Source organism: Sarcophilus harrisii, chromosome 2 (genome assembly GCF_902635505.1).
Source record: "Sarcophilus harrisii chromosome 2, mSarHar1.11, whole genome shotgun sequence".
In the NCBI taxonomy this organism is placed as follows: domain Eukaryota; kingdom Metazoa; phylum Chordata; class Mammalia; order Dasyuromorphia; family Dasyuridae; genus Sarcophilus; species Sarcophilus harrisii.
The window spans coordinates 369,000,356-369,015,912 of record NC_045427.1 but is presented as its reverse complement, the minus strand read 5'-3'; positions in this window follow the sequence as shown (position 1 = coordinate 369,015,912).

The window sequence follows — 15,557 nt, the reverse complement described above, 5'->3', positions numbered from 1 at the left end:
AATGATCAAAGAAGCATATTTTGCAACTGTATCATATGTTAAAAAAAATTTACATCCTGAATATATGTGTTAAATCAAGGGAAGCCATTGATGCCTTGTTATCAGAGTCTTTCAGTCCTATGATATATAAATCTCAGATAAGTTCCAGATATCCATAATATCAATAGATCATAAAATAATGCTGATAACTTTGAGATGATGTGGGTACATTAACTTTAAGTTTTTACTGACAACTTTGAGATGATTTGGACATGTTAATGAGTTAATCCAAGGTGGCACAGATAAAAATTTGATCTCTTAGCAAAAAAACTATAAGATGATACCCCAAATTTTGCCTTGTGAGCACTTTTTCATCTCCTTCTAGATCCATGCCATTGAATACTCCCAAATCTAATCATGGTTATATGACTTTCCTTCTTCTCATTCTTTTGCCCATGCTGCCTGTTTTACTCCACCACACCATACCTGCCCATATACTGTCAGACCTTGTAAGCCATCCCACACACATTTTTTAGATAGATACTATGGACTAATTTAAGGAAGAGTCCATGTATTCCTAAACTCTCTAGTGTTTTTAATAGGAATGGATAATGGATTTTGTCAAATGCTTTTTCTGTATCTATTGAGATGATCATATGGTTTTTGTTAATTTGGTTCTTGATATAGTCAACTATGCTAATAGTTTTCCTAATATTGAACCAGCCCTGCATTGCTGGTATAAATCCTACTTGGTCATGGTGTATTATCCTGGGGATGATTTTCTGTAATCTCTGCTAATATTTTATTTAAGATTTTTGCATCAATATTCATTAGGGAGACCAATCTAAAATTTTCTTTCTCTGTTTTTGTCCTACCTGGTTTGGGTATCAGTACCATGTTTGTGTTATAAAAGGAATTTGGTAGGAGTCCTTCATTTCCTATTTTTTCAAATAGTTTATATAGTATTGGAGTTAATTGTTGTTTAAATGTTTGGTAGAATTCACATGTAAATCCATCTGGTCCTGGGAATTTTTTCTTAGGAAGTTGTTTAATAGCTTGTTCTATTTCTTTTTCTAAAATGGAACTATTTAAGGAATTTACTTTCTCCTAATCTGGGCAACCTATATTTTTGTAGGTATTCCTCTATTTCACTTAAGTTATCAAATTTATTGGCATAAAATTGGGCAAAGTAACTCCTAATTATCCCACACATTTTATTTTACTACTTCTCTCCATTCTTTCTGTGCTATTTGCCCTAGCACCCTTTGTGCTTTATTAAAGTGTGACTACAGACTCTCTTCCCACTGCTATCATGGTCTTTCTCTGTGAATATGCAACCGAAATGGAAGTTTTTGCCTCCATCTCATAATTCCATAAATTAGATAGCAATTCAGCAGTACTGAGAGTATTATGAAAGTACAGGAGAATAAGAATTAACTCTAGTAACCCTGAGTACTTTTTTCTTGCAAAGAATTAGGGTGCCACTTAGAATAATAGCTAATAGCCCAGATATAACTGCATAGGAGGTGGAGCTTACTAGAGAGGGAAGGATAACTTTCCTGTAAAGATAATCTTACTGTTTATGGGCTCAAGTATAAGTCTTTTACTTCTGATTTTGTATTATTCTGAGGATTTACATGGGAGCTGAAGACTGTTACTTTTTGTGGGGAAATGTAAACTAAAATCAAGTGTTCCTATTGGAAACACTGGGTTATGTACTCATAGGTGCTCTAGTGGATAGAGTACCAAGTTTGAAGTCAATAAGACTCATTTTTCTAAGTTCAAATCTGACTTAAGATACTTACAGCTGTGCAACTCAGGGTAAGTCACTTAATCCTGTTTGCTTCTGTATCTTCATCTATATAATGAGCTGCCGAAAGAAATGGAAAACTACTCCAATATCTTTGCCAAGAAAACTCCAAATGGACTTAAGAAAGATTGGATATGACTGAAAAAATGATTGAACAACAAAACTCAAAGTCTGATTATTGAGAAATGTCTAAAATCTCTAAGACTGAACCTGATATATAAAGATAAAAATCTTTAATTCTATGCTATAAGTAGCATACTATATTCAAAATTTAGGCATTATTCTGTATTGTTCCTTTTCCCTTATTTTTCATATTCAGTGTTAGCAAGGCCTATAGATAACACCTTTACAAACATCTTTCATCATTAAATTTTTCTCTCTTCCTATTGACACCTCTGGAATAGAGAGGCATTTCTTTCAATCTGGATTAGGTGATCTCTTGAGTTCCCTTCCAATCTTGTTTCTATATTTCCTTTCACTGGCATTAGGAGAAGTCCAATACAATATATTCCTTCAAAGTATAATGTACCATTTGTAAGGTTTGAAAACTGCATTCTATATGTATGGTTATGGGGGAATCTAAATGGCACAGTGGATAGAGCACTGGACCTGGAGTCCTGGGTGCAAATCTAGTTTCAAAAATTGACTCAAAAATTATATGATCCTGAGCAAGTCACATCACCCTGTTCACCTCCATTTCCTCATCTGTAAAATAAACTAAAGAATAAAGTGGTGAACTACTCCAGTATCTTTTCAAAAAAAAAATCCTAAATGGGGTCACTTAGAATTGGACATGATTAATATGATTAAATAAGTGTCTGGCTATGTATGACTTTAAGCTTTCACTGGGACACAAATGAAAAGGAGGTAATCAGAGGAAGCCCTCTGAAATGTTTCACTAATACAAAATAAAGGGAAGAGCAAATACATGTAGCTTGTGCTTACCTGCGTGAATTTGTATGGACTTCAAATTCCTGCTGCATTTGTCCTTTCTGTATTTTTTTCTCAGTTCAGATCAGTGATTAGAGTTAGGGAGAAAGGTTTTTCTATGTAAATTCTAACGATCAGGAGATTAAGAGTGCTAGGTGCTAAAATCCTAGAAGAAGGTATTGCTTAATTTCTTGATCACTATGATGATTTGAGGTGAACTAATCATTCTTTTCAAAAAGCTTACAAAGTGGTGTCTAATGGATTTTTGAGTACTTTATGTTTCTGTATTTGTTTTGTAGATTCCTTTGTGTTCCTTAAATCTCATGCATTCTATGTGATGGCTGACATAAAGGCTGTCCCATACCTATTACTCATAAAATACAATGTCTGTGTAGGAATTGGGGACTTACTAGCAACATGTGAGAAAACGTAGACATTCACTGTTTACTTAAGCTTTATTCAGATTTTCCAAGAGTAAACCTCTGGAGGCAACAAGCCAAAGCAAGAATTGATTAGATTCAAGTCTTATGGGCCATGCATTACACAGGTAAGCTTTTCTGGGCTCTACTCCTTCCTCTTCCAATCCATCCCTTGCATCATTACAAGAATAATTTTTATTATTCATGGATCTGACCACATTACTCAGCTGCTCAAAAATCTTCAGTGGCCTATCAAGTAAAGTTCATATTTTTTTACCCTGCATTTAAGATCCTTCATATCCTAATGTCATCTTATCTTTTTACCTTTTTAAGATATTATTTTCCTCTATGCTCTGGCTAAATTCAACTCTTCTATCCCAAAGTATTTACCATGCCTTTCTAAGTTTGTTTCTTTGCTTATAATGTTCCCAGTCTTTTAAATACGCTACTTCCCACTCTTGGCTTATTGAATTCCTACCCATTCTCTAAAACATCTTCCACTATCACACCTTTATCCTAGCTTTGTAATATTCTGGTTAGTTTTCTGGAGGTCTCAGGATCAGCCTAAATTTCAGCAGATAGTCAGAATAAAGTTCAAAGTCTTTATTATCTCCTTCACAGTCTGTCTCCTTCGCCTAGAGCTAGGCTAGCTTTCCAGAAGCCCTCCAGAATGGGTCTTGTTTTCAGTGGAGGAATGCAGGAGTCAGGAGAGCCATCAGGACTGTTTTTATCTAAAAGTCTGTCTCCCCTCCCAGATCTCTTAGCTCTTATATACTCTTTTATAAGTACATCATCTCAGGTGTCAATCTTGTAAAATAGGTGTCAACTTGTAGAATTATACTAAGTACTAGAGAATCATTATCTTAATTCCACTGAGTTAACACCTTGTAGAATTAAATCAATCATACAGAGTTCCTGCCCTTTACATAGGTTGGTATTGATTTTGCCCTTGAAATTCATATACCAGTTTGCTTTGTGTCTAATATACTTATGTGATCTGATATCTATGTTTATGTCTTATTTTCCTAATATATTATAAGCTCCAGGAAATTAGAGCTTAAATTTTATCTAAATTTTGTCTCTATTCAATACCTAGCAAAGTATCAGATGTATCAATGTAGCAGATGGCTTAAAAGGAAGATTTTGAATGAATGTGTGAATGCTATACTGGGGAATGAAAGGAACTTGATTTTAGTGGCTCCGTGTGTGTGTGTGTGTGTGTGTGTGTGTATGTGTGTATAGTTACATACTCTTTTGTGAATGAATACAAAGAATGCTTTATTACTTAATGAGATTATAGATTAAGGGATATAAGAGGCCATCTAGTCTAATCTTCTCATTTATAGACTTTTATATTTTATTATATTTATTATATTTTATTTATAGACTGAAGTCACACAGATTAAAGGGTTTCCCTAAAATCACCTAAGTAATGAATGAAAGAGTCAGGATTCAAACCCATTTTTTATTTTAAAATCTATCACATTTTCTACTGCATCATGCTTCCTTCTCTTCTGATTGATTCCCTGTTATGTATGTTGTTATCTGAATTAAATGCTCTTGCTATAGGATTTATGGAATCTCTGGGATCTCTAGCCATAGACATCAGATGAAAGTTCAAAAAGTTATCACTTAAAACAGTAATATCGAATGTGGGAATACCAAAGTTATATGTACATTTTTAGTGCTGGAAAAGTCCATTCTCTAAAACGCACAGGAGTTTATGGTAAGTCAAATTGCATGTGTTATTGTGAAAGTACAGAACATGGGGTGAGCAGTAACACAAATGAAATGCAATTTTCCAGCCTTATAAAAGCTATGCAATATATTCAAGGAACACATTTTGTTTCACCAAAGCTTACATAGTAATAAAGTAAAACACAGAACTTTAAAGTTGGAAAAGACCTTAGAAATCATCTAGTAAAAGGGACTTCATGGATGGTCTGTTTGTCTACACAAAATCTAGCTGCTCAAACAGTTTCTCAGTGTAATGAAGATTGACTTGTGCCTGACTTGACTCCCATGTATACACAGGGAGTCCAGTTTGGAATTCAAACCACACATTATGTCAGCTCAGGGAAAGCTTTGTCCTTGATACATTCAGAGCCTCCTACAAACTTTGGGTCAATTGTTTCTGGAAAATATAGCAACTCAAAAAGACAAGTTCAGGGGACCCCTTATGTTCCTTAATAAGTCTCACCCTACTCAAATCCATCTTCCACTCAGCTATCAAAGTGATTTTCCTAAAGTTCAAATCTGATCCTGTCATTCCCACCCCTGTTACCAATTCAATAAACTCCAGTGGCTCTTCCTTACTCCAGAAACAATTTTAAGATTTTTCTGTTTGGCTTTTAAATCCCTACATTTCTAGTCTTCTTATACTATATACTCCCTACCATGTACTCGTCAGTTCGGTGATACTGGTCACCTTGATGTTCCTCAAACAAAATTCTCCATTTCCAGATTTTGGGCATTTTTGGGGGCTTTCTTTCATGTATCTTCATGACCTTATGTCTGCTACCTAGCTTCCTAGTCTTCCTTCGAGTCTCAGTTAAAATCCACTTTGTACAAAAAAACTTTTCCTAGTCCCCCTTATTCTTTGTGACTTCTTTCTCAGACTATCCCAAATTTATCTTGTCCGTATCTTATTTGTACATAGTTGTTTGTATGTTGTCTCCTCCTGTTAGAATATCAGTCCCCTCATAGCAGGAATTGTCTTAAGCCATTTTTGTATCCTCAGCAGTTAGCATAGTGCCTGGCACTTAGTAAATGCATAATAAATGTTTATTAACTAACATAGTAGGTGCTTAATAAATGCAAGTTGACTGACTGACAACATTTATAATTTGTGACAGAATTTGGACTACAACCTGGACTTTCATGTAACCTCTTTCTATTCTACCACTTTCTTGTGGGCAACTTTCGAATAATTATTGCTACTTTCATACACAGCTATTTCAGATGAGCTTATTCAGACATTAAAAGCAAATCAAAAATATTTATCTTAAGAAAACTGATAATTGCATGTTGATTAATTGAATTGCTAACATAGATCCTATTGCTAGAAGTGGAAAAAACATTAAGCTTGGAATTTTAAAAGATGGGTGCAGGTATTGAGCTCTGAAACTGACTTTAAGCTACTTATAATCTCTGAGTTTTAAAAAATTCCTCATCTTAGTACTCAGTGGCAAAGTGCATAGAGTTCTGACCCAAGAGTGAGGGAGACTATCAAATCCAGCCTCAAACACTTAGTAGCTGTGTGATGCTGGATTTAACTTACCTTCTGTCTGCCGCATTTTTCTCAATTGTAAAATTGGAATAATAATAGTACTAACCTAAAAGGGTAGTTGTGAGGAAAAATAAGATAATATTTGTAAAGTGTTCAGCATAGTACCTGGCACATAGTAGGTATTTAACAAATGTTCCCTTTTTCTGTGATAATTATTATAATAACTGACTTTAGCTTTTCATAATTTCCTGACTTGTACAGAAACAATTATAATCCCTGTTCCATTTGCCCAAAAGACTTACTATGAAGACCTAATGGGTCTTTCTTTTGACAACATAGTGATTCTTATTTTCCTGAGTGTCTATGACAAACAAAAAACAAATAATCATCAGCTGCTACCTATTTCCTTGAAAATAATTCTTTCCATACTTAGTTGAGGTCTTCAGATAATAGATACACACAGTTCATCACCAGGTCAATACTCAATATTTTCAGCTTACTAGAACCTGCCATAGACTTAAAGAGCCCATGGTCTTCAACATATGAAAAAAAAAAAAAAAGGTTGGAAAGGGAGATAGAAACTTATTGGAGGGTAAATATAAACACACTAATGATGTAAATTTGAGATGTTATCATGTGAAGAATATTTTTGTTTCCTTCCTAGTCTTTGTGGGTTCTTTTTTTTTTTTTTTTGCTTAGTTACAATCATTTCTGAAATGTAAATTTTAGAAACCCAAACAATTCATACTTTTAAAATACACAACAAACTTTTACTTTTTGAGCCAAAGAAGAGAAAACTGAGTCAGAGAAAGGTTAAGTAACTTTCTTAGAATAAAGTATTAGTAAGTATTTGAGGCTCAACTTAAACTCAAGTCTTCCTGACTCCAAGTCTAATACTCTATCCACTGTACCATTCAGCTGTTACACAAATTGTTCTCAAAAACTAAGAAAGGAAAAGCTCTACCAATTTCTTTTTGTGAGACAAATGTAGTCCTAATGTCTAAAGCAATGAAAGATGAAACAGAAAGATAAGCTGGGGTCAATATCACTAATGTAAACATTTTACATAAGATTCTAGCAAAAGGGGTAAAGATTTTCAAAAAAATTATTTACAATAACCAAGTTGAATTTATAGTAGGATACAAATATAATTTAATGTAAGGAAAATAAAATAATAAATCACATTAAAAACCAAAACATCTCAAAGTATTTGATTATATCAATTGATAAAAATACCTTCAACAATACTCAATATCCATTTATGCTAAAAACAAATTCCACAAAGCATAGAACACTAATATGATTACAAAAATATACCCAGAATGCCAGTAGTGGAAGGAACTTTACACACACACACACACACACATATACCAGCATTGGAAGGAACTTTATATATACATCCATACATCCATATATACACATACTTATATATGTATGCATGTATATGTATAATATATATACATATATATATGTATATATATATATTTTTTTTTCCTTTTTTTTTCTCCTCCTTCCCTTCCTCCACTCTTCATTCTTCAAGACAAGTGATCTGATATAGGTTATACATATACACTCATTAAATGTATTAGAAGGAATTTTAGAGATCATCTAGTTCAACATAATTACTTCACAGGTGAGAAAACTAAGACAGGAAATATGATTTATCCAGGTCCAGCCAGGTAGCAGCAGAATGGGACTTCAGCTTAATTTTTCCAACTACTTGGCTAGAGTTTTTCAGTAATCTGGATGGACTCCCAGAAATATTGCATGATTTTGCAGGGGTTTTACAGCTAGTTTTTCCTTTGTTGGGCTCTGAATTTCCATATCAAGGCCAAATTCAGATTCCAGGGTTCTGAGCTGATATAAATTAAAACTTAATCTCCTCTTGCTTCAACCCCAAACCTTAGTTTCAAAACATTGCTATTTACGGTATTGTTCTGTTATGAAAACATTGGCAGAATCCAAGATAAAACCCTGTATTTCACAAGGATTTTATCCAAAGAAAATGAGTGAAAATGAAATAATTTTAAGTTCTGTGAAGGAAAAGTTAGGGGAAAGGTAAATAAAGATGGCAGATGCAAAAAAATAAATCTTACTTGGCTAATTTGTTCCCCTCAAGAAAACTGACTTTCAACTATTACTGTTAAGTTATTGTGACTACTTCTGGCTCTATGACTTTGTATAAATTATTCTCCATGGCCAGAAAGTACTCTCAATGCCTGCCCCAGACACCCTTTCTTCCTTTACAACCTATGTCTCTTCTATGAAACCTTCCCCAAACCCTTGAACTAGAAATTATTTCTCCCTCTTTCCCCAGATTTCTCAGCTCCCTCTCTTGTGCCTCTATCATGTATTTATATTTTAGATTGTATCACAGCTTTGTGTATATTTCTCTTTTCTCTATTAGACTGAAAACTCTCTGAGGACAAAGACTTCATTTTTGTGTTGAGGTGAACAGGAAGAGAATTAAATAAGAGTCCTCCTCTTGAAGAAATTAAATGTAAAGTTTTGTCTGAAAAGGGAACCTCTGATATTCTGGCTCTGAGTTAGGTACATTCACTCTTCTGGGTTGATATATCATGTCCAGATTATTCCTAATTACCAGAGGTGTTCTATGTCAGTCCTGTCTTAGTTCAGTCTGTTTCATGCTTAAGATTGGAATAAAAAGGGACATTCATAGACTACTTTATCAGTCAATAATCAATTAACTAGCAAACATTTACTAAATATCTACTATGTACTAGGCACTGTATTAGATGATGAGATACAACACCACAAATGAAACAATCCTTGTCAATATTTGAACAAAATGGAAGTTTACTTAATAGTAGCATAGAAACATTTTCAGCAAGAGTACAATACTGGTGCATGTAATCAGTCTTTGTCTCCTTATGGAAATATGTTTGTTAAAAATTATGTAATTTTTAAAAATGTATTTCATTTTGAATTTAAAAAATAAAGCAAGCATTGACATAACATTTTAGAATAGAAAAAAAAGATAATTACATGGGAAGTTGCAGATCTATTATGTACAACTTGTTATTCCTTTTAAATGTATAATAAAATTATCATGTAACTTTTTTTCCTTCACTCTCGCCCCCCCACCATCCTAGAGATTGGTGCCACTAGACACAAATATGCACATATGTTAAATATTTCAGTTTATCAGTTCTTTCTCTGGATGCAGACAGCATCCTCCTTCATAGATCCTTTGTGGTTAATTTGGGTATTTATAATAGTCAAAATGACTTATTTATTCAAACTTTTTAAAAAAAACAATATTGCTATTTCTGTATGCATTGTTATCTTGGTTCTCATTTTACTCTTCATCATTTTCTTTAAGTCTATCCATATTTTTTTCTAAAATTGTTGAACTCGTTATTTCTTACAGCACAGTAGTATTCTATCATTATCATATACCATAACTCATCCAGCCATTCCTTAATTTATGGTTAGCCCCTCAGTTTCCAGTTCCTTGCCACAAGAAAGTTGCCATAACTATTTAAAAAATATATATATGTTCTTGGGGTAGCTAGGTGGCAGTGGATAGAGCACCAACCCTGAAGTAAGGAGGACCCGAGTTCAAGTTTGACCTTAGATGCTTAATACTTCCTAGCTGTGTGACCCTGGGCAAGTCACTTAACTCCAATGGCCTCAGGGAAAAAAGAAAATATAGATTCTTTTCCTTTTTCTGATCATCTTTGGAAAAAGACTTAGTAGTATTATTGCTAGGTCAAAAAAGTATATGGGCTAAGTTTAGTAACTCTTTGTGCATAATTCCAGATTGCTCTTCAAAATGGTTGGATCAGTTTACAATTGACCAACAATGAACTAATGTCCTGATATTTCCATATCCTTCCAATATCTGCCACTTTCCCCTTCAATTATTTTAGCCAATCTGATAGGTATAAAATGATATCTCAAGGTTGTTTTAATATTCATTTCTTTAATCAACAATGATTTAATGCATTTTTCATATGACTATAAATTGTTTTAATTTCTTTATCAGAAAACTGCCTGTTCAGAACCACTTACAAATTGGGGAATTACTTGTTTTCTTATAAATTTTATAAAGTTCTATAAATATTTAAGATATGAGACTTATATCTGAAAAAGTATAACACCCCCATTTTCTGCTTTCCTTCTGATCTTGGCTACATTGGTTTTCCTTGTATAGACCCTTTTTAATTTAATATAATCAAATGATCTATTTTACACCTTACTTTGCTCTCTTTCTACAATGGAAAGCTTTCTAGCTTTCCCAAGAATGTTTTTTTTTTTTTGCCAAATAATGAATTCTATTCCCTCAAATTTAAGTCTTTACATTTGTCAAACACAAGGTTACTGTAAAGAGAATATGTCTATTCTCTTATACTGATCTATCTTTCTATTTTTAAGTTAGTGCCAGATAGCTCTAAAAGATAAAGTTTTTAGAGCTAGCACTGCTAAACTTCCTTCCTTTATAGTTTTTAAATTAGTTCCTTTGGTATTCTTGTCCTTTTGTTTTTCTAAATAAATTTTATTATTTTTTCTAAGTAAAATATTTTGGTAATTTAATTGGGATGTAATTGAATATGTAAATTATTTAAAGTTAAATCATCATTTTTATTATATTGGCCCTTGCCAGTCAATTTCTCCAATTACCAAAATATATGTGCAATCATCTTTTTATTGTACTATATTATTGAAATGCTTGTTTTAATTCAAAAATTAAAAATAAACACATTTCTCAAAAGTTTTTTAATACTTTTATTCATATAGTTCCTGGGTTTGTTTTGGCAGGTGTACACCCAAATTATTTTATATTGTCTATAGTGATTTTAACTGGAGTATTTTTTACTATCTCTTGCAGGGTTTCATTTGTGATATATATGAATGCTGTTAACCTATATTCTTACCCAAGAACACTTGATGAATATTGTTTAGATCTGACTTTATTTGTGTGGAAAGTGTTTTGTAATTGTGTTCATACAGTTCCTGACTTTGTTTTGACAGGTAGACTCCCAAATATTATATATTACCTACAGTTATTGTAAATGGAATGGAATTTCTCTTTGTATCTCTTGCTGCTGAAATTTGTTGGTAACATGTAGAATTGCTGATGATTTGTGTGAATTTATTTTGTATTCTGAAACTCTGCTAAAGTTGTAAATTGTTTCTAATAGTTTTTAGTTGATTCTCTAGGATTCTTTAAATATACTCTCATTTCATCTGCAAAGAGTAATAATTTGGTTTTCCCATTTGCTATTCTAATTCCTTTAATTTCTTTTTTTCTTTTCTTATTGTTAAAGCTAACATTTCTAATACAATATTGAATAGCAATGGTGATGCTGAGTGACATTGTTTCACTCCTGATCTTATTGGGAATGCTTCTAGTTTATCCCTGTTACATATGATGCTTGCTGATGGTTTTAAGGAAAACTCCATTTATTCCTATGCTCTCTAGTGATTTTAATAGGAATGGGTATTGCATTGTGTCAAATTCTTTTTCTGCATCTCTTGAGATAATTATATAATTTGTTAGTTTGGTTATGTCATAGTCAATTATGCTAATAATTTTCCTAATATTGAACCCCGTCATATACTGTTGATTTATATGGGTTTATTTTATTTTCTATTACTTTGCCAAAATCATTGTTTCAATTAACTTTTTAGTTGAGTCTTTGAGATTTTACAAGTATATCATCATGTTGCCTACAAAAAAAAAATGATTTTATTGCCTCATTTCCTATTCTGATTCCTTCTCTTTCTTTTTCTTCTATTGTTAAGATTTCCAATATAATATTGAATAATATTGGTGATGGTGGGCATCCTTGTTTCACACCTGCTGTACACTTGCAGCTTATTCCCATTACAAATAATGCTTGCTGATGGTTTTAGGTAAATACTTTCTTTTTATCAATTTAAGAAAAAATTCATTTATGTTTTCAAGTATTTTTTTTTCTGGGGCAATTGGGGTTGTGACTTGCCCAGTCAAGTGTTTTCAATAGAAATGAGTATTGTACTTTATCAAAAGCTTTTTCTGCATCTATTGATATAGTCAAGAATTTTGCTACTTTTATTGATGTAATCAATTATGTTCATAGTTTTTCTTATGTTAAACTTTCCCTGTATTTCTGGTATAAATCCCATTTGGCTTTTATAATTTTTGTAATATATTTTTGTATTCTTTTAGCTAGTATTTTATTAAGCATTTTCATATCTATAAAATATAATTGGTCTATAATTTTTTCTGATTTTACTCTTCCTGATTTAGACCAGTATCCTGTTTTGTAAAAGCAATTTGGTAAAAGTTTTTCTTTGTCTTTATTCCAAATAATTTATTTAATATTGGAATTAATTGGTCTTTTAATATTTGCTAAAATTTACTTGTAAATTCATCTGGTCCTAGTGCTTTTTTCTTATGAAGTTAATTTGTGGCCTGTTGAATTTCTTTTTTCTAAAAGCAGTCTAGATATTTTATTTCTTCTGCTAATCTAGGCATTTTACATTCTTATATTCTTTCATTTCACTTAAATTGTTAAATTTATTGACATATAATTGAGCAAAATAACTTGCAAAAAAATACTTGCTTTGAATTCATCTTTGTTATTGGTATATTCACATTTTTCATTTTTAATATTAGTAGTTTAGTTTATCTTTTTTAATCATATTAACCAATAGTTGATCTATTTTATTGGATTTTTCCCATAAAGCCAACTCCTAGTTTTATTTGTTAATTAAATAATTTCCTTACATTTGATTTTATTGTCTTACCTCTAATTTTTAGGATTCACATTTAGTGTTTAATTTGGGATTTTTAATTTATGCTTTTTCTAGTTTTTTTTGTTACATTTCAAATTCATTGGTCGAATCTTTCTCTATTTTAATAATGTAAACATTAAGAAATATAAATTTTCTTTGATCATGTTACAATAGTCTTTCAGTAGTGGGTGGTCTGACTTACACAAGGAATTCCATTGGCAGAAGTGACTATAGGACTTAGGAGGATTATATGACACCTATGTAGGACTGTGACTTAAGAGGATTATATGACACCTTACCCCATGGCATCATGGTCCCTATGTTCAGATTGCAAATAGACTCACTCCCCAAACTTTCTTAAAACAGCATCATTATGGTTTAGTTCAAAAGAGGGCATAAAAAACAAAAAAACAAAAAACTTTATCCAGGAGCACTGGCAAATTTCCTTCATTGGTCCTGACACCAAAGACAAAAACCTTTGTCCACTTTTATTTTTTCTCAGTTGCACATTACTTAGATATGACCATAATCCAAGAACCATTGTAGATGAAGATCTTATATGCACTATGCACTCTCTCTCCAAAGCACTTATTTGCCATCTGTGCAGCCCACAATCCTTCCCACAAGATCTTGATTCCCCCAGGTATGCTGCTTTGAGAGGATTGATGGCTTTTGAAGTCCAGTGTGCACCATTTTCTTGGATCCAGTGGAGCTACTGGTGAACTAGACAAAACCAGGGCCCATTGAACTAGCAGAAGAGTTAGGGTGAGATGATAGGTACTGGAAGTCTCAGTCTCAGTCTCCACCTGTTCAGGAACTCCCTGGGCAGGGAAGTATAGACCCTGTAACTCCACCTTGATTCAAGATATCTCTCAAGTCCCTTCTTCCACTTGAAAATAAATTGGTGACCAGCAAATGGACAAACTTCAAGAGGACTGAGAGCATATAAATCTTAGCATTATCATTATACTTGAAACCAAAAGAAAGAGGGAAGTTGTGTCTTTAGGTATTTGTATATATGTTATCCTAATTTTTGTTTGTGAGTTTGTGTGTGTATGTGTGTTGTGCAGCATCACATCCCCTTTCTAGGGAAGCATGTCCAATCTAAATTTGTACCATCCCTATGCCTAATACATTACTTTGAACTCAGTAGGTAGTCAATAAATGTTTGTTGAATTTCATGGTTGAATTGTGGGAAAGGGATAAGCTAATATAGCTTTTGTATGAAAAGTATATTTTCATCAATAAATGGTCAATTGCTAAATCTATATTTTAAAAACCAACAACAAAAGTTTTACATGTAAAGTCAAGACTGCCTACTATATGTTAAGAAGGGGAAAAAAACCCAACAAATAAAAAACCCAGATTCTCCTCTCACAGTGTAATGGGGGAGAGAAGAAAACAATTATATACAAACATATTATTTCAATTGAGAAAATAGGTAAAAGCCTAATGTATAAATTATTTTCCCGCATTATTTCAACTGAATTTGTCTCAGAGGAAATTTTGAACTTGTTTATATATTTTCAATCACTAAAAATAAATAGGCCAGAAGTTTTAGAAGAAAAAGAGCAGCTTAAATCCATTTCTGTCTGAAATATGCTTTCAAATTCATAGAAACTACTTTAAAAGATTTGAGAACATTAATTTTTAAAAAGCACTAGGGATCAGATTCCCCCAAATTAATCTCCAGTTCTCCCTCCAAAAATCACATCTCTAGTTTTGAAACACATAGAATTTTAAAATGAAACTTTCAAAAGTGCCTTCTGATCCCTTACCCATTAACCTGGGAATTTTTTTTTGTCAAAAATTTTATGTAAATATTCCCTTTATTAGGCCATAAATCCAAGCTCTATGATCCTTTAGTTGTCAACATACAATTAAAAATGTTTTTTAGGGGGGTGAAAATTCCTGAGAAAAAAGGACTAATCTAGGCTAATCATTGAATTTTTAGAATTGGAAGGAAACTTAAGGCTCTTTCAATTAAATCCTTGGCTTTCCCGGCTTTCTTCAATACTTGGCCCAAAGCTCACTTTCTGCAAAAGGGCAGGAACCATGTCTAAACTAAATTTGCATCACCCCAGGGTCTAGTACATTGTACCATGAACACAGTAGGTAAATGTTTGTTGAATGTCATGGGTAAATTAAAGGGAAGTGAAAGCCAGTACAACTTCTGCAAGAGTCTGACTGCCTAGTGTCTTCTCTGAGATTATCTCCAATTTACCCTGAATATATCTTCTATATATTTAGTTGTTTACTTATTATTTTTCCCATTAAAATATGAGCTCTTTGAAGGCAAGGGTTATTTTTACCTTTCTTGGAATCCCTAAAGCTTAGCAAATGTCTCTTACAAAAGTTCGTATTTAACAAATGTTTGCTGAATGACTGAAACATTATTCTGTAATTCTGAACAAATTTCAGAGCAGAAAAATGAAAATTGTTCAGA